This window comes from Cervus elaphus, chromosome 33 (genome assembly GCF_910594005.1).
Source record: "Cervus elaphus chromosome 33, mCerEla1.1, whole genome shotgun sequence".
NCBI classification, from domain to species: Eukaryota; Metazoa; Chordata; class Mammalia; order Artiodactyla; family Cervidae; genus Cervus; species Cervus elaphus.
Genome location: NC_057847.1, coordinates 43,383,692 through 43,410,839, shown reverse-complemented (window position 1 = coordinate 43,410,839; position 27,148 = coordinate 43,383,692). Strand labels below are relative to the sequence as shown.

The following is a 27,148-nucleotide window of genomic DNA, read 5'->3' as shown; positions in this document are numbered from 1 at the left end:
GGTAGAATAGCCATTTTGACAATATTGATTCTTCCAATCCATGAACACGGTATGTTTCTCCATCTGTTTGTGTCCTCTTTGATTTCTTTCATCAGTGTTTTATAGTTTTCTATGTATAGGTCTTTTGTTTCTTTAGGTAGATATACTCCTAAGTATTTTATTCTTTTTGTTGCAATGGTGAATGGTATTGTTTCTTTAATTTCTCTTTCTGTTTTTTCATTGTTAGTATATAGGAATGCAAGGGATTTCTGTGTGTTAATTTTATATCCTGCAACTTTACTATATTCATTGATTAGCTCTAGTAATTTTCTGGTAGAGTCTTTAGGGTTTTCTATGTAGAGGATCATGTCATCTGCAAACAGTGAGAGTTTCACTTCTTCTTTTCCTATCTGGATTCCTTTTACTTCTTTTTCTGCTCTGATTGCTGTGGCCAAAACTTCCAACACTATGTTGAATAGCAGTGGTGAGAGTGGGCACCCTTGTCTTGTTCCTGATTTCAGGGGAAATGCTTACAATTTTTCACCATTGAGGGTGATGCTTGCTGTGGGTTTGTCATATATAGCTTTTATTATGTTGAGGTATGTTCCTTCTATTCCTGCTTTTTGGAGAGTTTTAATCATAAATGAGTGTTGAATTTTGTCAAAGGCTTTCTCTGCATCTATTGAGATAATCATATGATTTTTATCTTTCAATTTGTTAATGTGGTGTATTACATTGATTGATTTGTGGATATTAAAGAATCCTTGCATTCCTGGGATAAAGCCCACTTGGTCGTGGTGTATGATTTTTTTAATATGTTGTTGGATTCTGTTTGCTAGAATTTTGTTAAGGATTTTTGCATCTATGTTCATCAGTGATATTGGCCTGTAGTTTTCTTTTTTTGTGGCATCTTTGTCTGGTTTTGGAATTAGGGTGATGGTGGCCTCATAGAATGAGTTTGGAAGCTTACCTTCATCTGCAATTTTCTGGAAGAGTTTGAGTAAGATAGGTGTTAGCTCTTCTCTAAATTTTTGGTAGAATTCAGCTGTGAAGCCATCTGGTCCTGGGCTTTTGTTTGGTGGAAGATTTCTGATTACAGTTTTGATTTCCTTGCTTGTGATAGGTCTGTTAAGATCTTCTATTTCTTCCTGGTTCAGTTTTGGAAAGTTATACTTTTCTAAGAATTTGTCCATTTCATCCAAGTTGTCCATTTTATTGGCATAGAGCTGCTGGTAGTAGTCTCTTATGATCCTTTGTATTTCAGTGTTGTCTGTTGTGATCTCTCCATTTTCATTTCTAATTTTGTTAATTTGGTTCTTCTCTCTTTGTTTCTTAATGAGTCTTGCTAATGGTTTGTCAATTTTGTTTATTTTTTCAAAAAACCAGCTTTTAGCTTTGTTGATTTTTGCTATGGTCTCTTTAGTTTCTTTTGCATTTATTTCTGCCCTGATTTTTAAGATTTCTTTCCTTCTACTAACCCTGGGGTTCTTCATTTCTTCCTTCTCTAATTGCTTTAGGTGTAGAGTTAGGTTATTTATTTGGCTTTTTTCTTGTTTCTTGATGTAAGCCTGTAATGCTATGAACCTTCCCCTTAGCACTGCTTTTACAGTGTCCCATAGGTTTTGGGTTGTTGTGTTTTCATTTTCATTCATTTCTATACATATTTTGATTTCTTTTTTGATTTCTTCTATGATTTGTTGGTTATTCAGAAGCGTGTTATTTAGCCTCCATGTGTTTGAATTTTTAACAATTTTTTTCCTGTAATTGAAATCTAATCTTACTGCACTGTGGTCAGAAAAGATGACTGGAATGATTTCAATTTTTTTGAATTTTCCAAGACCAGATTTATGGCCCAGGATGTGATCTATTCTGGAGAAGGTTCCGTGTGCACTTGAGAAAAAGGTGAAGTTGATTGTTTTGGGGTGAAATGTCCTATAGATATCAATTAGGTCTAGCTGGTTCATTGTGTCATTTAAGGTTTGTGTTTCCTTGTTAATTTTCTGTTTAGTTGATCTATCCATAGTTGTGAGTGGGGTATTAAAGTCTCCCACTATTATTGTGTTACTATTAATTTCCTCTTTCATACTCGTTAGTGTTTGCCGTACATATTGCGGTGCTCCTATGTTCGGTGCATATATATTTATAATTGTTATATCTTCTTCTTGGATTGATCCTTTGATCATTATATAGTGTCCTTCTTTGTCTCTTTTCAGATCCTTTATTTGAAAGTCTATTTTATCTGATATGAGTATTGCGACTCCTGCTTTCTTTTGGTCTCCGTTTGCATGAAATATTTTTTTCCAGCCCTTCACTTTTAGTCTGTATGTGTCTCTTGCTTTGAGGTGGGTCTCTTGTAGACAGCATATATAGGGGTCTTGTTTTTGTATCCATTCAGCCAATCTTTGTCTTTTGGTTGGGGCATTCAACTCATTTACATTTAGGGTAATTATTGATAGGTGTGGTCCCGTTGCCATTTACTTTGTTGTTTTGGGTTCACGTTTATACAACCTTTCTGCATTTCCTGTCTTGACAAGATCCTTTAGCATTTGTTGAAGAGCTGGTTTGGTGGTGCTGAATTCTCTCAGCTTTTGCTTATCTGTAAAGCTTTTGAATTCTCCTTCATATCTGAATGAGATCCTTGCTGGATACAGTAATCTAGGTTGTAGGTTATTCTCTTTCATTACTTTCAGTACGGTGCTCTTTGAAAGTGTAATACATTGATTCTCAAAAAATCCATAGAAAAGTTCAAAAATTTTCTCAAATGTCTGCTTTTAAATTGGTAACAATGCATGTCTCTAGGGAGGGAAATTATCCCAGAAATAGTAGGGGCAGGAAAACTTTCTTTTCATTTTGTATCTTTTGCTGTCTTTTTAATTTTGTACTGTGTGGATGCACAGCCTTTAAAACTTTTAAAAATTGTAATTAGGCTGACCAATCCTGGAAAAATTCCACTTTCACTGTATAATAACTAAGTAAAATGTTTAGTTTTACTAATGAGTCAGGGAAGAAACAGTGAAGGCAATGGCACACCACTCCAGTAATCTTGCCTGGAGACTCCCATTGACAGAGGAGCCTGGTGGGCTGCAGTCCGTGGGGTCGCTAAGATTCGGACATGACTGAGCGACTTCACTTTCACTTTTCACTTTCATGCATTGGAGAAGGAAATGGCAACCTACTCCAGTGTTATTGCCTGGAGAATCCCAGGGACGGGGGAACCTGTTGGGCTGCTGTCTATGGGGTCACACAGAGTCGGACACGACTGAAGTGACTTAGCAGCAGCAGCAGCAGCAGGGAAGAAAGGGGAGGTGGGTTTTAAGAGAGGAAATAGAACACAGTGAATCGTGATAGAAGGAGGAGAAAACAGCAAGATGGTAAGAAGCTAGATGTTAAGAGATGATCTCTGAGATAAATGGTGGTAAAATGATATTTTATAAAGAGATATTTTGTTTGCAGTATTCCCCTCCCTCTCAGCCTACACTGTATCAGATAGTCTTTTTCTAATTGCAAATACTATGACTTTTTCTACTAAGAGGGAAGATGGGGCCTATTTCAGACTGAAATAGTGCCTCCAATATCCACCTTTCTGCTCTGTTACTTTTAACCTGATTGGTCTGACTAGTATCAGACACTCAGAGATGGAATATTAAGATTGGTTAACTGAGGCCACATAATTAGCCTTTGGACCTAGGCTAGAGTGAGCTTTACTGAAGTATACTGTATAAATACTGAAGTTGCTATATTTAGATATTATTCCCCTCAAAGGGAATTGAAATGCTGGGCAAGCAACATAGTGAAAATCTACTTTATTTAATAAATTTGAACTACAAATAGTTGACTTGTATAAAATGTTTTTGGGGAAACTATAGAGAATATGGGTTTGTACCACTTGAGCTTGAAAAGGGAAGGAACACCTATAAGTAAAATGAGAGAGTGTACCAATTTAGCAAAGTTAGAAATCAGAAAAGCAACAACAACAAAATCCAGAGGAAGCCTAACTTTGTAAGAATAAACTTGAGGATTTGGGCCACAAATAGATCCCACATACACAAAGCTTTTCTATAATAAAGCATGTAAATATCACAAGACTGCATTACCATACCTTCAGTAATTCAGGAGACATAATTAAGAGACTCATGAAATCCATAACTAAAATAAATTAAACTTAGGGATTCTATATTAGGTTTAACATTTTGGGAGAGGAGTATTTGGATTTAACTCTGTTAGATAGAGCTTAGTGTTTTTGGAAAATAGGGCTATGTGCAAATAATCTCAGCTAAACACATCACAGACCTGAAAGAGGAAAACAAACAGACAAAAAAAAAAAAACCAGATCAATGTGTGTATAATCTTCTCCCCAAACAGAGTTTACCTATGTAAACACCTTGATGAGTAACTTTCTATTCATGTAAAGAGATCAGGTATCTAGAGTCTAAGAAATGAACTTTAAATTTAGGATGATCTTCATTTCTTTCACTTTTCTCAAAATGCTCTTTTTTAACTTTTTATTTTATATCATAGTATAGTTGATTGACAATGTTGTGCTAGTTTCAGATGTACAGCAAAGTGACTCAGTTATATACATACATGTATCTACTCTTTTCAAATTCTTTTAAGTAGCTTTTATTGCCCCTCCCTCTTTATAGAACTAATTAACCATAGTGCAACTACTTCAAATAGAAAAAATTGATTGCTTATCAAGAAAGCAAACTAGTGAAGAAAGTTATCATTTTAATTAACCCTGAAAATTAACTAGTAGTAAGGAAGCATAGTTAAACCATATCCATAATTGGAACCATAGCCTTTTGTATTTGCTGTCCATAATGGGTGGTCCAATTGTCATTGCCCTATTTCAGTTTCTACAAATTTGCAGAGTCAAGCAATCAGGCCTCAGAGTACATTTGGGTTTAAGATCACCAGCATATACTAGCTCTGTCAATTTTGGCAAGTTCTCCCAATGTATTTTGAGTCTCTATTTTTTTTTTTCCCTTGGCAATTGCACTAATTTTAACCAGTACAGAAGTTGTCTGGTGGTATTTGAGTCCTTTACATTTTTTTCATTTTAGAACAATTTTAGATTTACAGGAGAACTGTAAAGATACTACAAAGTTCTCATATTTAACATGGAGAGCAAATTTTCCTTTCCAATTGAATCTTCGGGCCAGGAAGTGTTTAATAAGTATCTTTGGCTGAGTCTACATTTCCGTGGTAGATTACCTTGACTATATGGTTTTGTAGACCTAATTTACAGTGATTTATGCACATTGCACCTTCAACAGGGGAGACTATCACTTTTAGCTACTCTGTCACTGGGAGAATCATGCTGACTCTTTGCAGCAAATTGGTTTCAGTATAATCTATATATCATTTTGATTCTGCTGCATACATACAGAGTCAGCCTGAATCTTAAACCTCTATTTACTTTTTTTTTTTTTTACCTCAATCCACATATGGTCACTTTTGTGTCAGGAAAAACTAATGGAAATTCTAGGAATCGAAAGAAAATGGGATTCTGATTAAAAGTGATTTGGGAATGAAGGAAATATATTAAGTTACTTTGGAACAGATGCAACTGAATCTTTGAAAAAGATTTTTGTATTTGCTTCTTGGTATTTGAGCTTTGGGGCAAACTGTATTCCCTAAAGATTTTAATGCAAGAATATTTTCTTTATACCTGAATATTATCTATTTGTGGATTTAATTAGGTGAATAATATTTGTGGCATAGAATAATAATTTACTTTGTGAAATGTTAGAAATTTATTTCTAGTGACTAAAAATTCTGGACAAACATAATATGGATAAATCATTTGAAACAAGTCCACATAATGTGCAAATCAAAGTAGAGATAACCAGAAGTACAGCATAGAATAGAATAAATGCTAGGTAAAGAAAAAGAAAAGCTATTCACAATGAGTAAATTTTTTCACTAACTGAAGCATTAAGATAGTCTCCTGGTAGAGATAAGTTGAGCTGAGTTTTGGACCTAGAGGATGGAGAATACTGGCTGCCAGAATAAGGACTCTGGAGGCTGACTTTTTTTTTTTTTTTCTTGCTTCAATATTTATTTTATGGCAAAGATAGACTATAATATATTCACTTCACATATATTACATTCATTCAAACTTTTTTGCCCATTAAATGTACACACTTTTACAAACCAATGACAGTTTAGAAGATTTAAGCTCTTCTGATTATACGTTTTTACACTGTTGATCATCAGACAGACTTTTGTAAATTTGAACTGAGTAGTGACATGATCGATATGATGCTTTAGGAGGCGCACAGGATAAGTTGAGACGTCAGTAACAATTCCTGTAGGCAATGCAATTCCAAGAGAACACTATCTGAATTTAGGGCCCCCCCCCCTTTTTTCAGTAATAGGATGATGATGCTAGCATATCTGGTAAATGCCAAAGATATAAGACTTTCTGTCATGAAGAGCTTCAAACAAGAAATAATGTTTTCATATCCCACACAAATCTCAAATGCTTTGATGGATAATGATGTACATGAAAAATCACTTAAAACTTATCTTTGAAAATGTAAACCCACACATAAATACATTTCCCTGGCTTTAATGACATTGGATTTTTTACAAGTAAATATAAAAAGCAAATTGAAGAAGGATTAGTCACCTGACTTATATGACTATATTAACATTTGAAAATATTTATTTCTTATAGATTTAGTACTTAGTCTGGCATATTAACCACAAAGAATATATTTCAACAATACTCAGTGGTATATTTCATATTGGGTTTTAAATATATGCCATCAACCTACATAACCTGCTAATGTTATTTTTATTCTAATGAAACAATGACATGTTAAGTTGAATAGAATATTTTACAACAAAATATGCTGATGTGGTTAGCAAAAGGTAACACACTTCTAAGGTTTAGAAACAAGGTTTGAAAACTCTGTACCATGATTTTAATGTTAAAAGAAAAAAACCGTTAACATTGGGGCACCTTAACATTAAAGAAGAAAAAAAGAGACTGTTGTTTATTTTAGTATACCACAAATGACCACAGAATATGCTAAGCTACATACTATTAAAAAGATTAAACTTATCAGCTCTGAGAGGTTTTGAGACTGAAAGAAAAATCCAAATATTGCATTTTCTCCACTTCATTATGAAATAATAGTGTTTCCATAAAGACTGATGCAATGGCAAAAGATGTGAAAAATCAGTTGTATGATCAAGTGCCATTAAGCACATCTTTATTACAATCACATGAGAATATCATGTGTCAATATGAAGCTTTACTGCTCATATATGTTGTCTCTACAAAATGAAAAGTATTAAAATGGTATTTTAAAAAATATTGAGAGTGGTCACCAAATGTCTGCCAATATTTATGACTTATGGACAACATATTTAATTTTCCAAATGTCACTCCTTGCACAAACTGTTAGAGCACCAGCTCAGTGGCTCAGAGAAGTCATAAAAAAGTAAAAACTGGTATTTTAACCATTTATCTACATATCTTAGAAACAGAGATTCTGACATCAATATCATAAATCACAAATGTTCTGATTATTAATAAAATTAAGAGTAGAGGTGGAAACAGGGACAGACTTTATTTTTGGGGGCTCCAAAAATCACTGCAGGTGGTGACTGCAGGCATGAAATTAAAAGACACTTGCTCCTTGGAAGAAAAGCTATGACAAACCTAGATAGCATATTAAAAAGCAGAGGCATTACTTTGCCAACAAAGGTCTGTATAGTCAAAGCTATGGTTTCTCCAGTAGTCATGTATGGATGTGAGAGTTGGACCATAAAGAAAGCTAGGCACTGAAGAATGGATGCTTTTGAACTGTGGTGTTAGAGAAGACTCTTGAGAGTCCCTTGGACAGCAAGGAGATCCAACCAGTCAATCCTAAAGGAAATCATTCCTGAATATTCTTTGGAAGGACTGATGCTGAAGCTGAAACTCCAATACTTTAGCTATCTGATGCAAAGAACTGACTCATTGGAAAAGATTCTGTTGCTGAGAAAGATTGAAGGCAGGAAGAGAAGAGGATGACAGAGAATGAGATGGTTGGATGGCATCACCAACTCCATGAACATCCCGGAGCAATCTCCGGGAGTTGGTGATGGACAGGGAAGCCTGGCGTGCTGCAGTCCATGGAGTTGCAAAGAGTCGAACACGACTGAGTAACTGAACTTTGAGTTAAGCAATAGATTAATTCATAAATATTAAAATTGCATAAGAATGTCTCTGAACATCTTTCTTACACAAAAGTTAGAACCAAAGGAATTGTTTTAAAAAATCATATCGCTATTTGAAATGGGTATAATATACTCTGATATAATTAATGCAAAGGTAAAATCAAAATTAGGGAATTTTGATTTGATGTTTCATCTTTCAGATATTTTTAAAAATATGATTCTAAAATTGAAAAATGATGTAATCAATATTAGAAAACATCATTATTATTGAACTAACATAGTAATATTGTAAGATAACTTTGCTCACTGAAAATGATCACAATTTATTACCTTCACATAAATTAAGTAAGGAATTAAAACTATGGTTTTTCCTTATATACTATTAAAATGTATGATGATTGATTTTTAAATTGTGTATAAAATTTCAATACATGTTAACTACATTTGAAATATTGTATAACATTCCAATAAACATTCTAATATTTTGGGAAGATATAAATTGTTTAAAAAATTTAAAATTTTAAGGCTGAACCCAACTGGACCCATATAACTACACAATGTTTTAGGATCAATTCAGACACAAGCACATTTTGAGAAATAAGGTAAATTAGTTAATTTGAGCAAAAGCAGCTAAAATAATTGCAAATAGAAAGCTCCTTTTTAATAATAATTATGAGTTTGTTAAAAGGGGGATTCATCATCTCCCTTTTTTGTGTGTATCAATTACTCATTACTTTTTATTGCTGAGTACTATTTCACAGTATGGTTTTGTCACAGTTTTTTTTGTTTGATTGTTTTGTTTTTAAATCCATTCTCACTTTAGAGGATAGTCAAGTTATTTGACTACAGGATAGTCAAATTATGAACAAGCTACTATAAATATTCTGACAGGCTTCTCTGTGATCATGAGATTTTATATTTTTGGGGTAAATACCTAAGAATGATATTGATGGGTCTTATAGTAAGTATATTTTTAGTTTCATAAGAAATTGCCAAAATGTTTTCCAAAGTGAATATACCATTTTTTTTCATTAGTACTGTATGTAAATTCCACCTGCTCGGCATCCTCATCATATTTGAAATTTTTTAGGTTTTTATTTAATGGAGTATAGTGTAATTATATTATGGCTTTAATTTGCATCCCCCTAATTAATGATGTCGAGCATCTTTTCATGTGCATCTTTGCCATAAACATATCTTTAGTGAATTATTTTTTTCTTCAAGCAATTTTTTAAAACACATATACAACATCCTGCTGAGAATTATATTTGAATTGTGTTGACTATATAAATAATTGAAAGTATCAGCCACTTAGCAAATATTGATTTTTATTTGACCTAGGTTTGCTAGTGCTGTTTTCTCCACTAAGTTCTACTGATGATTAGCCATTGGTAAAAATTAAAAATATTTACTATAAAAAGTGATATGTTTTTGCGAAATCATTTACACCTTGATGTGTCAGGTGTCCGGCCATTCTTCTTGTTTTACTTTTATGAATGGAATGTGTCCCCCTTTTAAATAGTTCAGTTCAGTTCAGTTCAGTTCAGTTGGTCAGTCGTGTCCAACTCTTTGCGACCCCATGAATTGCAGCAGGCCTCCCTGTCCATCACCAACTCCTAGAGTTTACTCAAACTCATGTCCATCGGGTCGGTGATGCCATCCAGCCATCTCATCCTCTGTCGTCCCCTTCTCCTCCTGCCCCCAATCCCTCCCAGCATCAGGATCTTTTCCAATGAGTCAACTCTTCGCATGAGGTGGCCAAAGTATTGGAGTTTCAGCTTCAGCATCAGTCCTTCCAATGAACACCCAGGACTGAGCTCCTTTAGGATGGACTGGTTGCATCTCCTTGCAGTCCAAGGGACTCTCAAGAGTCTTCTCCAACACCACAGTTCAAAAGCATCAATTTTTTGGCACTCAGCTTTCTTCACAGTCCAACTCTCACATCTATACATGACAGTATTGTACTGCACAAAGACAGAATTATAGATCAATGGAACAAAGTAGAAAGTTCAGAGATAAATCCATGTACCTATGGACACCTTATCTTTGTCAATGAAGGCAAAAATATAAAATGGAGAAAAGATAGTCTCTTCAACAAGTGGTGCTGGGAAAACTGGTCAAATACATGTAAAAGAATGAAACTAGAACACTTTCTAACACCATACACAAAAAATATGCAAAATATTTTATTGTGTCACTCTAAGTAAAGAAAGTAAAGCTGAAGTATTTGATAAAATTTTATAAAGTTTTTATGTGAGCAGTAGGTTTATGTGATTACTGTGAATTCAAGTGATTATATATAATGAAAGGAACCAAATATTCATAATTAGGAAGGGATTTTGGAGGAAAAAATAAGGTTGTTACTTGTCAAGTACAAATTGGCACTTGCCATGGGCACTTACCATCTATGTCTATAAGGATTAAGTCATGAACTACTGTAGCTGCTACCTTCAACACCCCCTGAAAGGAGTTTAGGGTAGAGATCAGAAGTGAGCCACTCTGCACTAGGGAAAAACTGTCAGGATAGGCCCTCAGATAGTTAGTTTTAGGAGCTGATATGTGACTGATTCTTGTATTTCCTCACATCTAGAAAGACTAAAATCCTTAATGAGGAACAGTGACAACGACAACTGTTCCTCATGACTAGCAAAAGCTTCATGAAACTAGCAGAAACCTTCTGGAAAAATATGTGTTTGACTACATGTATTCCCCCCTCCCCAAAATCTCATAAATACCAATCTTCCCACCTGCTTCTCTGGAGCAGTTTCTCAGAGCTATCTGAAGTGCTGTCTCCCCAGGCTATTGTCCTTATTTTGCCTCAAATAAATCTTAGCTTGCAACTTTCACACTGTGCATTTTTTAAAATGACTTCCTGTAATGGTATACTCACTGTTAACATTGGAAATAAAAAGTTAAATCCTGAATTCCAGAGTCAGTTGAACTACTTTTCACAACCTACTATTTTTATTATTTTATTTAACAGATCACTTGTCTCATAGTGTTAGTATTTTCTCATTCAATGGAAAAGTTCTATAAATTATTATTTGGTCTTATCCACACTATTTGCTTTAGGCTTCCTGTTCTTGGGCTTAAATGGTTTCACAGTGATACTTTAAAATTTCTAAATAGTTCAAACAACAGCAAATACAGGGGAAAGAAATGGTCCAACTGAATGCAGCAAAGCCGTTAGAAAGAAAGAAAAAGGAGAGAATCTAGCAACTGTTAAAATTGTAGGTAAAAAAAAAAAAAAACTGATAACTTTTATTTCACTGCATGAATACTTCTTACTGGGAGAAAATAAACAAATGTTGTATGCTAATTCACAGATTAAAATACTCTATTAGTATTTTCTTTGAATTTTGCATCATAATAGACTGTAACTTAGTGTGAAATAGATACCCTCAAAATAAATACAATTATAAATGCATGTGCTTCACTGAGCTGCTGAACTTTTCTCACTAAGAGAAGTAGAAATACCACTTAAAAGATGGAAATCCATTCGCTTTCATTCTTACAATAAGGCAGTTTATATGATGTCTCAGAATGATTTACAAATCAAAACAAACCGAAAGCATAGAGCTTCAAATGAGGCTATCAACTTTTAAGATTATTTGAAATTCAGACCGTGGAGAGGAGGAGTAGTTCAAACTCCCAGAGAATTGGACATGTCACATACAAATGTATTCAGTGTTTTTATTCTTAATCCCTAAAGATCCAAATAGACACTGTGGTGTTGGGAAAAGCACAGGATGGGAATAGCGCATTATTAAAATGCACTGCAACTAACCATGTTAAGAAACTCTCACAGGGCTGTCTCTCTTTGATTCTCTTTGTTACAAATATATAAACTACTCCCTATAGCTGGGTTGCATATTCAATACACATGAAAGATTATGTGAAATATCTTAATTTTCACTCTTTCCACTAAAGTCAGGAATCTTTATTGTTCTTTAAAACAATCAGCACTAACCTTAGCTTCTTTTTATTAAATTTACTTGAAATATGCAATTAAAGTATTTAATTTGCAATGTGTTAGATTCTGGTATATAACAAAGAAATTTGGATATATCTATTAATAGCTATCTATAGATTAATATATGTATTTTTTCTATTCTTTTCACTTGCAGGTTAGTATAAGATATTAAATATAGTCACTTGCTATAAAGCAGGACCTTGTTCGTTGTCTATTGTATGTATGTGTGTATATATATATATGGTCTTTACATCCATCCAAGTCCTAATTTATCCTTCTCCCCACTTTTCCCTTTGGTAACTCTAAACTTGTTTTCTATGATCCCAAGTCAGTTTCTGTTTTATAAATAACTCTATTTGTATCATATTTTAGATTCCACATAAAAATGATGTCATGTATTTGTCTTTCTCTGATTTACTTCACTTGGTATGACAATCTCTAGGTCTATCCATGTTGCTGCCATGGTATTATTTCGTTCTTTTTTAATAGCTGAGTAATATTCCATAGTATATATATATATATGTACCACGTCTTCTTTATCCACCTAATGATTGACATTTAGATTGCTTCTATGTCTTGGCTATTGTGAGTAGTGCTATGAACATTGAGGAACATGTTAGCTTTTCAAATTGGAGTTTTCTCCAGATATATGCCTAGGAGTGGGAGTGCTAGATCATATGGTAACTTTATTTTTATTATTTTTTTAAGGAACCTCCACAATGTTTTCCGTAATTGCTATACCAGTTTGCATTCCCACTAACAGTGTAGAAGGGCTCTCTTTATTGCCACACCTTCTCCAGCATTTGTGGACTTTTTAATGATGGCCCTTTTGACTGGTGTGAGGTGATACTCACTTATAGTTTTGATTTGCATTTCTCTGATAATTAGAAATGTTGAGCATCTTTTCATGTGCCTGTTGGCCATCTGTATGCCTTCTTGAATACTAACCATGGTTTTTAACATTTTCATCAATTTTTTTCAATTTTTTTTCTGTTGTAGTTTGCCTGAAAAAAGATATATAAATACATCTCAGTTTGGAGATCTTTTGAACATTCAAATCATTCAAATCATTGATTGCTACAAAGAGATTTGGTGGATATGTGTAGTGGCCTACGGTGTAGGAAAAGTTTCTGCTAACCACATCCTCCTCTAGATCAATGCAGAGACCCAGACAGAGAGGGAGCTCAGTAATCACCGCATTTGTAGTCCTCTAAGTTGGCTCAAACGGTAAAGCGTCTGCCTGCAATGCAGGAGATGTGGGTTCGACCCCTGGGTCGGGAAGATCCCCTGCAGAAGGAAATGGCAACCCACTTCAGTACTCTTGCCTGGAAAATCCCACGGACAGGGAGCCTGATAGGTTACAGTCCATGGGGTCGCAAAGAGTCGGACACGACTGAGCAACTTCACTTCACTTCAAACACCAAAGTAAAAACTGTCTTTAAGAAATACAGAATCCATGGCACCACTTCCTAAAATTTCAACTTAATAGTCTTCAAATGAGGGGCCTGTTTTTCTGAAAGGCACCCGTGTTAATTCTGATATACAGCCACATGTGGAAAACAGTAGTTTATTTTAGGACTAAATATTTTTCTATTTTTATTTTAGTATAGCATTAACAAATATTGTACAATGGCATAAACACTTTTCCTTTTATCTTCCAAATCCATGCCTAAACTATGGGTATTTACTTATTTTCGTTATAAATAGACAACAAATTTGTGGTTTTAAATTTAACAATCAGAAGCACTTTTAGGCCAAAAAAAAATTTTTTAATAACAAAGTGTATGTGCAATGAATTTCTATGACTGCAGTGTTTATGTAAATGCATATACATATTTTCAGCATATAATAGTAGGTATGATACTTTGAGAAAATTCTTTATACAAATCATGGCAGTATATTTTATCTCTATGATGACTAAGGACATTGAGTTCCGAGCTGGCGACAAATAGTTAAGAGTATCATTTTTGTGACATTAATAGAGGGTTTTCTTCAACAATTCCAGCTATAGCTAGTGATCCATTTGATTTTTTTCTTCTCAAGGGACGGAAAAAAAATGATGTTTAGTTTAAAATGCTTTATTTTATAATGTAAAAAAGATTTGTTCCTATAAATCCATCAAATGATCTTATATAATCTTTTTAAGCAGCTATCTCTGAGTCTTTATTGCTTATACTTCTTTACCAAATGCTGGTGAAATAAACTTGAAAAATACTATTTAGTGTTTGAAACTCTATGAATTTATTTGGGACCACTGTATTTGGACCACATCATTCCATATGCAACTTACTGTACTAATTCTAGGGTTAATTAAAAAATAAAAAAGTGACTTGTTCATCTTAAAAGCGTTTTGTCAGTAATGCCTCTCAATATTTTAATATATATTTAAAAATACTTGATATATGAGCATTAGAGGATATGGTTACAAATCACAGCAAGAATTAGGATAAGTGTTTAGAATCTATTTAACTAGTAGAAAGAAAAAGAAAGTGAAGTTGCTCAGTCGTGTCCAACTCTTTGCAACCCCATGGACTGTAGCCTACCAGGCTCAACCGTCCATGGGATTTTCCAGGCAAGAGTACTGGAATGGGTTGCCATTTCCTTCTTTAGGGGATCTTCCTGACCCAGGGATCCAACCTGGCTCTCCTGCATTGTAGGCAGACGCTTTACCATCTGAGCCACCAGGGAAGTCCCATTTAACTAGTAAGGGATTCATTGTTGTTATGATTGAATAGTAAGTGCTCATTCATAATAAACTATGCTAAAAATTTAGAACATGTTATCTGTTCTTTCAGTTAATTTTCCATAGCCAAGAAGAATAAAGGTGGATTTTTCAGCATCTTGTTATTTATGTAGTTTTTCTTATGATTTTCTAATTTAGGAATGTGATTTTGGTAACAAAATGAATTGAAGATAGAAGGAGATTCATGTTTTCATGCTACAGTATTTGTTCTGCTATTAACTCCCAATATGATTTATATGTGTGATTTTACTTCTTTCAGCTATAACTTTTTCATTGTAAAAAATGAGCTGTTGGATTGGATCCTGTCTACCATTTCTTCCATCTCTGAGATTTTATGATTCTGTGGCTGTATATTATTTTGCTAGGCAAATCAGAAAATTATGCAATATTCAGCAAGTGGGATGTGGTAATACATTAATATTTTCTATTGAATTTGCTTTCCTATTATGATGATTTTCATACTTTCAATCATATTAGTCATCTCTAGATCATTCTTAAAAACAGAACTCTTACTAAAACAGAATTCTCATGGTAGTTATCTGGAGATATACATTTTAATGAATACCAACTTATAATTACCCAAGTTTAAAAAACACTGAGTTATTATATGGGTCAACAGAAGGAATTTTATCATATATTAGGAAAATTTTAAATGCAAATGACAGAAAATCCAACTTAAATTGGTTTAAGCATTCTATAATAAGAAGCATTTATTGGACTTAACAGAGAAACCCTGGAATTAAATATTCTTTAGTCTGTAGGAAATTCAGGGCTCATATGATACCATCTGGGACTTTCTCTCCATGTGTATATACTGGGGGGATCACTTATGATTCTAAATTCCTCTATGATTTATTCACACTCATGTATACACTGCACTTGAGAACACCAATTGCAGTCTCACAAATCTCCAGGTTGCTTTCATACTGCTTTAGGAAACTGAAACAAACAAACATCTTTACTGGGTGCTCCACAAAATCCCTAGATCTGATTGCTTTTGATTGATTCACTTTCCTGTCTGGGTAGAGTAAAATGCAATGCTTTATTGGCCAGGTCTGCATTGCATACTCATCCCTGAAACATCTGCTCCACATAAATAAAACAGGATTAAAAGGGAGAAGAGAATATTTCCTGGGGGAAAATCAGGTGTTTACAATTGAATTGATCTTGGACAAGAAGATATTAACTATTCACTATGTGGATAGAGTGGGCTTTCCCGGTGGTTCAGTGGTAAAGAATCCTCCTGCCAAGCAGGAAACACTGGGTTTGATCCCTGGGTGGACAAGATTTCCTGGAGAAGGAAATGACAACCTGCTCCGGTATTGTTGCTTTGGAAATCTGAAGTGCAGAGGAGCCTGACAGGCTACAGTCCATGGGGTATCTCTCTCGGTCTCTCTCTCTGTCTCTCTCTCTCTCTCTCACACACACACACACACAGTGTCAGATATGACTTAAAAACTAAACAACAACAATGGGGATAGATAGATTGCTCAGAGAAGTATCAGTTGCTCTGGAAAACTCATGGATTAAAGTTTCTTCAATCAGATACATGGGAATATACCTGTCCCATGTAAGATACCATTTATAACTTCTTATCAATACACTTTTATTCTGTTAGTCCAAGTTCAGTGAAAATTATTCCCAGTCTCCTGTTTCTTCTTTCCAGTGTTGCAGCTTTGATTGAAGAAGAAGAAGAAAAAGTGTAAGAAAAAACTTTGCTCAATAAATCATTGGAAAAAAACCCTATATTTTGTTCTCAAATTTTTGAAGATAAAAGGTAAAATGTAAAAATATGTGCCATTGTCATTATATCCTAAAGAACAGGAGCTTTAACTTCATTTTCAAAGTTTACTTCAAAGAAAAAAGCTATAAACTTTTTTTTTAAATTAAAGCTTCATGTGTTTAACAATGGGAATTAAAAATGATTGTGTATTAAGTTATTTATATTCTGGACATCTTTCGTACTGTGATGTCTTCCTAACATTGAAAATATACCTTTTCTTTTGATTTCCAAACATATTTCCTTCATAGAAACATTTAAAAGTATTAATACTTATAAGTACATAAACATAACTTATTTTTATGCTAACATGGCAGATAATCCATCTACATGTTTCTTATTTAATTTCATCATACTTTGAGAGTACATTTCTGTTCATAAGAAATTAGATATCTAGCTTTAAGAGGAACTGCTGCAAACAATTCTCTATGGGACATGATAACAGCGTGTTTGGAGAATCCTGGATTTGGCTAAGATGGAGTAAGCACAAGCTACCCCATCTCTCCACAGATTCCAACTTGAAATGCTGGGCACAATACAGAAAACAAATACCTGAGGACCCTGTAAAGAATGGATGAGATGGTTGAATGGCATCACCGACTTGATAGACATGAGTTTGAGCAAGCTCCCCGAGTTGGTGATGGACAGGGAAGCCTGGGATACTGCAGTCTATGGCGTCACAAAGAGTCAGACATGACAGAGCAACTGAACTGACTGTCAAGAAAATAAGAGCAGGTGGGTTAGGGAGGGAAGTCAAAACTCAAGGAATGGCCAAGGCAGCTATGCTTTTTCCCCTTCTCCCTCCCATACCCTAGCTTAGACTTTGCTGCTGCTATTTAATCGCTGTCGTGTCTGACTCTTCACTGCCCCATGGTCTGTAGCCCACCAGGCTCCTCTGTTTATGGGATTTCCCAGGCAAGAGTACTGGAATGGGTTGCCATTTCCATCTCCAGGGGATCTCCCCAACCCAGGGATTGACCCCGTCTCCCGCTTGTTAGGCAGATTCTTTACCACTGATCAACCTGGGAAACCAAAGCTTAAATTCCAGAACTGTGTGGACACAGAAAGCTCCAAGAAGAACCTTCTGTGTTTGACCGGAAAATTGAGAAACAAATGACTAAGGAAATCCTTGATTTCTCTTCTTTCTTTTTACTTTTTTTTTTTTTTCAAACTTTCCTGTTCTTAGTGAAAGCAACCTCTGTCAAAAGCTACACTCTTGCAACTATAGTGGTGGCGGTACCAGCAGCATCGGCCACATAGGGCACCCAAAACACTAGAGAAAAACATGCCTCTCTGTTTGGAAGGACTGGGAAAAGGGACATCTGTTGTCCCTAAAACTGTGAAAAGAACCCCTGTTATTTTTTTCTCTCTTTGATTTTATCACCAGGCACCAAGTTGGACTCAGTCCCAGAAAATACATGACAGTGTTAGGAGACATGGTGCTATTCAGAGCATCGGGGAAGGGCGCTCCTCTATGGCAGAGTGGGTGTCTTCGTGAACCAGAGAGAAGATGACAAGTGGGTCACAGACAGCTTGGGAGGACCTTCTGAATGGCCTCAAACATTAGGGCCACTGCATTCAAGTGAGGAGATGATGGTTCTGGAAAACTGCAATGTGTGACCACTGCAGTCAACAGTAGCTCAAGAAGGACTGCTTTTATTTTTCACTTGCCAAATAATTAAGGAAGATATAGCATTGGTTCTATAGAATCTCTTCCAAGAAATTGAAGAGAAGGGAACTCTTTCTTTATAAAGCCAATATTACCCTGATTCAACTTTTCAAAAAGACAGAAATGCACAATATAAGAAAAGAAACCCACAAACTAATGTCCTTCATGAAGACATATTTATGAAGTTTTAACAAAATATTAACAAATTAAATCAACAATATAGAAAAAGGAATTTATTTATAAATTCCAAGTGGAATTTATCTCAGGAATGCAAAGCTGGTTTAATATTAAAAAACCAATGAATATAATCCCCAGTATTAACTGGAAAGAAAAAAAAACATGATCATACCAATTGATGAAGAGAAAGAGTTTGACAATATTCAATATACATTTATGATTAAACTTCTTAGCAGTCCAGAAATAGAAGGAAACTTCCTTAACCTGATAGCATGTATCAACAATTTTCTACATGGAAAAATCCCCAAAATTATATCCAAAAAAGCTTCACCTAAAACTAATGAAAGTATTAAAAATTCATTGTCTTTCCATATTCTAAAAATAAGTATTAAGAAACTGAAGCTTAAAGACATAGAATCATCGAGAAGCTCTAAACATGCAGTTCTCATGTGTATATCTTGTATACATGAGATAATAAATGCAAGAATTGTATGCTAAATGTGTTCATTGACAAATGAATGGATCAAGAAAATGTGATATATATATACACTATAAATATATAAATTATATATTTATATATTATAAGTTAATACATAGTATCTATTATATATATAATGTGATGTATATAAAGTGAGATATATTAATGTATAATATGTATTATATATAAAAATTTGATATATATAATGTGAGATATATATGTGTATATATATATATATATATAATGGTACTTTTTAGCCTTACAAAGAAGGAAACCTTGTTATTTGCAACCACAGGGATGATCCTAGGTGATATGATGCTAAATGAAATAAGCCAGGTAAAGAAAGACAAATACTGCACAATGTTGTTTAAAGGTGGAATCTAAAACATTGAACTCATAAAAGCAGAGTTTGATAGTGGTTACCAGGTGTTAGGATAAAGGAAATAAGGAGATGTTAGTCAAAAGTTAGAAAGTTACAGTTTTGCAAGGTGACTAAGTTCAGGACCAGTAACACTGAAGAAGCTGAAGTTGAACGGTTCTATGAAGACCTGCAAGAGCTTTTAGAACTAACACCCCAAAAAGATGTTCTTTTCATTATAGGGGACAAGAATGCAAAAGTAGGAAGTCAAGATGTTCAAACTGGATTTAGAAAAGGCACAGGAACCAGAGATCAAATTGCCAACATTCGTTGGATTATCGAAAAATCAAGAGAGTTCCAGAAAAACATCTGCTTCTGCTTTATTGACTACACCAAAGCCTTTGACTGTGTGGATCACAATAAACTGTGGAAAATTCTGAAAGAGATAGGAATACCAGACCACCTGACCTGCCTCTTGAGAAACCTGTATGCAGGTCAAGAAGCAACAGTTTGACTGGACATGGAACAACAGACTGATTCCAAATAGGAAAAGGAGTATGTCAAGGCTGTATATTGTCACCCTGCTCATTTAACTTAAATGCAGAGTACATCAGAGAAATACTGTTCTGTATGAAGCACAAGCTGGAATTAAGATTGCCAGGAGAAATATCAATAACCTTGATGTGCAGATGACACCACCTTTATGGTAGAAAATGAAGAAGAACTAAAGAGCCTCTTGATGAAAGTGAAAGAGCAGAGTGGAAAAGTTGGCTTAAAGCTCAACATTCAGAAAACTAAGATCATGGCATCCGGTCCCATCACTTCATGGCAAATAGATGGGGAAACAGTGGAAACAGTGACAGACTTTACTTTTTGGGCTCCAACATCACTGCATATGGTGACTGCAGTCATGAAATTAAAAGACACTTCCTCCTTGGAAGGAAAGTTATGACCAACCTAGACAGCATATTAAAAAGCAGAGACATTTCTTTGCCAACAAAGCTCTGTCTAGTCAAAGCTATTCTTTTTCCAGTAATCATGCATGGATGTTAGAGTTGGACTATAAAGAAAGCTGAGCACTGAAGAACTGCTGCTTTTGAACTGTGGTGCTGGAGAAGACTCTTGAGAGTCCCTTGGACTGCAAGGAGATCCAACCAGTCAATCTTAAAGAAAATCAATCCTGGATATTCTTTGGAAGGACTGATTTTGAAGTTGAAATTCCAGTACTTTGGCCACCTTATGGGAAGAATTGACTCATTTGAAAAGACCCTGATGCTGAGAAAGTTTGAAAGCAGGAGAAGGGGACAAGGATGAGATGGTTCGATGGCATCACCAACCCAATGGGCATGAGTTTGAGTAAACTCCGGAAGTTGATTATGGAAAAGGAGGCCTGGCGTCCATGGGGTTGCACAGAGTTGGACATGACTGAGCAATTGAACTGAACTGAAAGTTCAGGGCAGTCAATATATAGCATTGTGACTTTAATTTATTGTGCTATATACTTGTTATTTGCTAAGTGTATATCTTATGTGAATCTTTTTCCAACTAATAGAAAAATGATAATTATGTGAGATGATGGATATTTTAATTAATTTGATTTTGACAGTCATTTCACAAAGTCTACATATTTCAAAACATTACATTGTACACTTTAAATATATATGACTTTTATTTGTCAATATATTTCAATAGTTGGAAAAAATAAATGGTAAAAATTCACAAAAGTGAACAATTAGCAGGCAAACAGCTTACTTTTAAAAATAAGTTTTGATATGAAATTATAAAAATGAGTCAGTTCAGTTCAGTTACTCAGTCATGTCCAACTCTTTGCAACCCCATGGACTGCAGCACGCCAGGCTTCCCTGTCCATCACCAACTGCCAGAGCTTGCTCAAATCATGTCCATTGAGTCAGTGACGCCATCCAACCATGTCATCCTCTGTCGTCCCCTTCTCCTCCTGCCTTCAATCTTTCCTAGCATCAGAGTCTTTTCCAATGAGTGAGTTCTCATCAGATGGCCAAAGTATTGGAGTTTCAGTTTCAGCATCAGTCCTTCCAATGAACACCCAGGACTGATTTCCTTTAGGATGAACTGGTTTTATCTCCTTGAAGTCCAAGGGGCCCTCAAGAATCTTCTCCAACACCACATTTCAAAAGCATCAGTTCTTTAGCACTCAGCTTTCATTATAGTCCAGCTCTAACATCCATACATGACTACTGGAAAAACCATAGTTCTGACTAGATGGACCTTCATTGGCAAAGTAGTGCTTTTTAATATGCTGTCTAGGTTGGTCATAGCTTTTTTTCCAAGGAGCAAGCATCTTTTAATTCCATGGCTGCATTTACCATCTGCAGTAATTTTGGAGCCCAATAAAATAAAGTTTGTCACTGTTTCCATTGTTTCCCCACCTATTTGCCATGAAGTGATGGGACCAGATGCCATGATTTTAGTTTTTCAAATGTTGAGTTTTAAGCCAACTTTTTAACTTTCCTCCTTCACTTTCACCAAGATGCTCTTCAATTCCTATTCACTTTCTGCCATAATGGTGGTTTCATCTGCATATCTGAGGTTATTGATATTTCTCCTGGCAATCTTGATTCCAGCTTGTGCTTCATTCATCCTGGCATTTTGCATGATGTACTCTGTGTATAAGTTTAATAAGCTGGGTGACAATATACCGCCTTGACAAACCCCTTTCCCGATTTCCCAAGCCACTCATAAATGAGTGGATATATGTATAACTCACTTTTCTATACAGTAGAAACTAACACAACATTATAAATCGACTATAAAGTGTGTTACTCACTTAGTTGTATCTGACTCTGTGACTCCATGAGCTCTAGCCCACCAGGCTCCTCTGTCCATGGAATTCTCCAGGCAAGAATACTGGAGTGGGTTGCTAAATCGACTATATTCCTTTAAAAATTTTAAATAAAAATAAGATTTGAAGAAACGTGTATGAAAGATGATTATAGGTATAGTTGTTAAGTCGAGTTCCAACTATTTCAACCCCATGGACTGTCGTCAGCAAGGCACATCTGTCCATGGAATCCCAGGCAGAATACTGGTGGGTTGCTGTTTACTTCTCTAGGGGATCTTCCAACCCAGGGATCGAACCTGGGTCTCCTGAAATGTGCAGGAAGTCTCTTTACTAACTGAGCCATCAGGGAAGTCCAAAGATGATTATAGATGTCAGAAAATCACGTCAAAAGAACACAACAACATTGATCATTGGGGAAATGCAAATTACAACCATGATAGATTCCTCACATAACTTTTAGAGTGGCTAAAATGGATGGAAAAAAATGAATGAATGAAAGAAAAGATCTCAATACTAAGTGCTGACAAGAATGCAGATTAACCAGACATATTATATGTTGCTTGTGAGATTACAGTAACTTTGGAAAACAGCTTGGTACTCTTATAAAGTTAAGTTTAAACTTCTTATATGACCTAACAGGCCTGCTTTTAGCATTTTTATTAGAGAATAAAGCTCTATGTGTGTATGTTTTAGTTGCTCAGTCATGTCCAACTCTTTGCAATCCTATGGAGTATAGCTCACTAAGCTCCTCTTTCCATGGGATTTTCCAAGCAAGTATCCTGGAGTGGGGTGCCATTCCCTTCTCCAGGGGATCTTCCCAACCCACGGATTGAACGTGGGTCTCCTGCGTTGCAGGCAGATTCTTTACCATCGGGGCCACCAGAGAAGCCCTTAAATAAAAATTTGGTCACTTGCAAATATACACACAAATGTATATGCCATCATTATTCATAACTATCAAATATTGGCAATAGCTGAATATCCTTAACAGGTGAATGGATGAACATACTAGTGTACTTATACAATACAGTAACTTTCAGAAATAAAATACAGTGAATAACCGAATGTCAAAAATCATGACTGAACCTAAAATGCATTATATGAAGAAAAGAAATCAGGTGAAAATTATATGACATTCTGCAAAATCTAACAATAGGCTGATGCTTGGCAGGGGATAGGGGAAAGGGGCATTTGACCAAAAAGGGACAGTAGTAGGGATTTTTTTGCAGTCAAGAGATTGTTCTATATCCTGAATATAACAGTAGTATGTGGCACTATGTACTTGTCAAAATGTACAGAACTTAGAACTACAAAATTTAATATTTCTGTATATAAATTAAGATAAATGTATTTCTTGACAGGTTTTTCCTTATTACATCATGAACTCAGTAGATACATAACTTAGGGGAAAATAATACTATGTATTTGTGGCGATTGCTCATTCATTTGAATAATAGTACATGATATCAATTACAGTTAAACTCTTATTCAAGAAGCCACTCCTTCCCTTCACTACATCCCCACATGCAGAAAGACTGCCTTACTGAACTTTCACAACCACTAGTAAATCCACAATTTCAACTTTTAATATTATTCAGTGAAAACACGAGAATTTTAAAAAGTCAAATTTCATTTTATAGCAATTTATAACATTTAAAAAACCTTACCATCTAGGATATTTCCATTTTGTTGCCCTTAAAATTTGGTTCAGGTGTTTTTGACTCCTGCTAAAAACAGGTTAATTTTTTCCCCCAATGAGTTCCACTGACAAAGATTCTGAGTCAACAGGGCACAGATGTGTATCTTTTATAGAGTTCACAAATCATGATGCACATCACCATTTGGAAATGTTTTAGTTAAAACTTTACATATTAGTTATGAAGCCAAATTGTCTAATATTCATTCATTACAATATAATTAATATACAACATGCTTGTGATAAGATTGAGACAATGTACTAAGCTTTAATTATCAAATAATTAACTTCAAAGAAGAAAGATGAGCATCTATTAAGAAAACCACTTTACTGTACTCTTGTCTCAACCACCTTCTCCCAAAATCTCATTTATCTTTATCATTCAAGAATATGTTGTTACAATGAGCAGGGAATTTGTCTCTCATTTATAATCACTGGTAGCTTATTAAATTTGGTTTTAGGAAAATCACAAAGTTTGGGTCAAAACTATTTGTGAGCAAAGAATTCAAATAGCTTTTAAAATTTTTTTCTTTATAAACTTTTATTTGCCACCTGACCTAAGTAGTCATAAGGTAAAAGCTCAGATAGTCACAGATTTCCTCATGGAAAACTTGGGTAATGAGGCTTCAGAAATCTGTGAGATAACTACATAGTCTCAAAAAGAGAAATTCCTGAGAGCATTGAACTGTGGGCTTTACATTACACTTTATTTGATAATTAGAATAACATAATAATAAAGAGGTAATTTGGGAATTGGTTATGTAGAAATAGGTTAATAAATAAGGAAAAATGAGGTTGCATTTGAAAATTGTTCCCCATCAAGTGGGGAACAATCGCATCACTCTTATTCACCCCAACTCACTGATCAAGCATCATACTGAGCACAAATGCAAATCTCAGAAGAGCACTGAAATGTCTAAACAAGTAGTAAATTCTGATTACTTATTTAGTTTTCCTTTGTATACGCTGTTGCCATGTATGTTATGTTACTTTATTTGAATTAGTTTCTTTTCAGCTAGCATCAATACAAAAAGTTTTTTTATTGAGAAAAATCAGCAAAGCATCGGACACAAAATTTCTCTATAGAATTAGAATTAATTCATTTAAATTGAAAAAATATATTTTGAGATTATCAGTTTGGATTGTTATGGTTTATTGATTCCCTCTTCTCCCTTTTTTTCCTCTCTATCTTCACATACACAGATATAAACACGTGTGTACAATTTCAACTGCTAATTGTTAAGTATATTCTTGAAAATCTGTTTAACCCACATAAAATTGAATTTTCTCACAGCAAAAATAATTTCACTTAAGCAGCCCAAATTTAGGCATTTCAGACTGAATGACTTACACTCATTATTTTTCAATTTTCTTTTATGTATTCTAAAACTGATATATAGCTCTGCATAAATTTGTACTCATCTTTGAAGCACATATTCTCTTGACTTATTTTATTTTGTTTTTCAATTTCACTTATAAAGAAGACAAGAGTAGATATATCTCTTGACAAAGTGAGTTTTCCACTGCTTTCATCCTAGTCTTTCCTTAGGTCCTTCACATTCTTCAGTGAAATATTAGTTGCTGTCTGCCAGATATTTGCAATTGTATTTTTCATCTGCCTTAAAAATTTAGATTTGAAAGGACTTCTAAAGAGTTGTGCTGGTTATTTAACATTCTCAGAACAACTTTAAATTTTTTAATGCTCATTTTACCAGTGTCAGTTATTGATTTAGGTATCATTTTGCCTAAAAAGATATACAAGCTGACCACAGACATTATCTATCTCTAGAATATTACATACAACATAATGCTTTGAGCATGAAAGTCTCACCGACATTAGAAATCTTACATCTCACTTCCTGTATGACATGGTAACTTACAATTCCAACAGGTATCATATTCTAAACATTCCTGAACTCCATTCTTTAGCCTTTCCCACAAAACTGTCCCATAGGTAGCACTCTGAATTCAGATGCTGACAACAGGGCAGATGCTCAAGTCAAATCCTTGAAACTGTCTGGATTCTATTTTCTTTTTCCCCTCACATCTCAGAGTTATTCTTTCAGAACATTTTATTAGCTCTTTTTCCAAATATCTCAAGTTCAGCCACTTCTCATCATTTGCATTGCTACTCCATGCTCTAAATCATCACCAAAATTTGCCTGAATAACTGCAATAGCCACCTAGTTTGCCTTCTCCAACACATAAATAAAGCAATTCTTCAAAATATGAATCGAATTGTTTTGCTTATTGCTAAATAACTTATGATGCTTTTTATTTCGTGCACAGGGAAGTCAAGGTCCTTGTTGTGAATGTGTTGCCTGCCATTTGGGTGAATGAGTGCTGTCCACCATCAGGCCATCAGCCATTGCAGTCGATAATCTGGTGAGTCCTAGGGAAATTCAGGGCTGAGCAAAACAGGGTATTGGCTCAAATAGGGTACATGTCAAAGGAATAATTTCAATGAGTCCAAACTCTGCATCCTATACATAAAAAGTGCTAAATTCGTTGACTTGAGTTTTTTTCTGTGTGTGTGATTAGCAGTAAACTTTTGATGTTCAACTACCTTTTTTTTTTTTTTTAAAGGAATGTCTTTTATGTATCCTGACTCCTCCGCTGCCTCTTTGGAACAATTCAGCTGAGAGGCTGCCTTCCAGGCTATAGAACTCACTACAGTCACCTAATAAAACATAACTCAACTATTAGGTTGTATTTTTCTTATATTCATGCTTCCCTTTCTCTTTCTGAGACTACAGTTACACATATTTTGCATTCTTTGGCATTGTCAGCCAGGTCATTGAAGCTCTGTTCATTTTTTGAAACTTTTTTATTTTTGCAGTACTTCAATTTTGGTAGATATTTTTTCTGTATACAGGTTCAATGATCTAGTCTTATTTTGAACCCACTTTCTGAATTTTCATTTCAGATATATTTTTCTAATCTTGAAATCCATTTATTTTTATAGTTTATTTCTTTTATATATTTATGCTTTCATTAATGTTTTATTCAAAAATGAGAGGGAGAAAGAAAGAGAGAGTATGCTATGTTTATGAAAATTAAGAAACTCATTAGGCTGTATGTGTAAATATCATTTGAAGCAAAATTATTTTCCTTTAAAGCTTTACTGGTCTACATTTATTTATTGGTGTTTTATAATAATTACATTTTTCTCTGAATATGAGAGTAATATATGTAAATTATTGAAACTTAAAAAATACATACCAAATATAAAAATCAATACTAAAGCTACCATTTAGATATATAATAATTATATGCATTTCTTTAATGCATGTGAATAA

The 27,148-nt window shown here is 34.6% G+C and overlaps 1 long non-coding RNA gene across 1 annotated transcript in view; it reads left to right on the top strand.

Moving 5' to 3' along the window:
• LOC122688546 overlaps positions 1-26,539 on the top strand; it is a 153,933-nt gene extending 127,394 nt beyond the window's left edge. The window contains exons 2-3 of the long non-coding RNA XR_006339498.1: positions 26,139-26,234; positions 26,436-26,539. This is a non-coding gene — a long non-coding RNA (uncharacterized LOC122688546). The remainder of the gene's footprint in view (positions 1-26,138; positions 26,235-26,435) is intronic.
• Positions 26,540-27,148: the final 609 nt, after the last annotated feature.